The sequence below is a fragment of the Moschus berezovskii genome, chromosome 13 (genome assembly GCF_049115385.1).
Source record: "Moschus berezovskii isolate FMDL1 chromosome 13, NW_MosBer_1.0, whole genome shotgun sequence".
Taxonomy (NCBI): Eukaryota; Metazoa; Chordata; class Mammalia; order Artiodactyla; family Moschidae; genus Moschus; species Moschus berezovskii.
The window spans coordinates 33,796,954-33,797,645 of record NC_142472.1 but is presented as its reverse complement, the minus strand read 5'-3'; the positions used below and the strand labels follow the sequence as shown (position 1 = coordinate 33,797,645).

At 39.7% G+C, this 692-nt stretch overlaps 1 non-coding gene across 1 annotated transcript; it reads right to left on the bottom strand.

Annotated features, from left to right (window-relative positions):
• Positions 1–351: 351 nt before the first annotated feature.
• Positions 352–423, bottom strand: TRNAH-AUG (transfer RNA histidin (anticodon AUG)). The gene has a single exon. It is a non-coding gene; the product is annotated as a tRNA-His (tRNA).
• Between the last annotated feature and the right edge of the window lie 269 nt (positions 424–692).

The window sequence follows — 692 nt, the reverse complement described above, 5'->3', positions numbered from 1 at the left end:
TGTCACTTCACTCTATTTTTAACAACACAATCATTCCTCTGGTGAGTGTTGCCACACACAGCCTCTGGCATACAGTAGATACCCAATACATAATTGCTGAATGAAAGAATGAATTCAATCTCAAGGGCATCCATTTCATTTTCTCTGCAGCTATACCACCGGCATGGCAACAGCCCAGTCAGCAAATTATTTCAATAATTTTTTATGCTAGTTTCTGTAAGGTAGGTAAGTCACTCAGTCATGTCCAACTCTTTGTGACCCCATGGACTGTAGCCCACCAGGCTCCTCCATCCATGCGATTTTCCAGGCGAGAGTACTGGAGTGGGTTGCCATTTACTTCTCCAGGGGATTTTCCCCACCCAGGAATTGAACCCGGGTCTCCTGCATCATAGGCAGACGTTTTACCATCTGAGCCACCAGGGAAGTCGTAAAGTAGTGATCTATAAATGTTTACTCTTACATCACTATTAATTAAAAAGTTTTGTGTATGTACCCCCAAATAGGTGTTTTATAAATAAAATGTTATGTTATACTTTAAACATTTACAAAGTAGAATGAGATTAAGTTAATAAGAGTTCTAAAATTTTAATTTCTGCATCCCAATAGATTGTTTTCCTTGTCTCCATTCTGGGTGAAAGTGAAAGTTGCTCAGTTGTATCCAACTCTTTGCAACCTCATGGACTATACAGTCC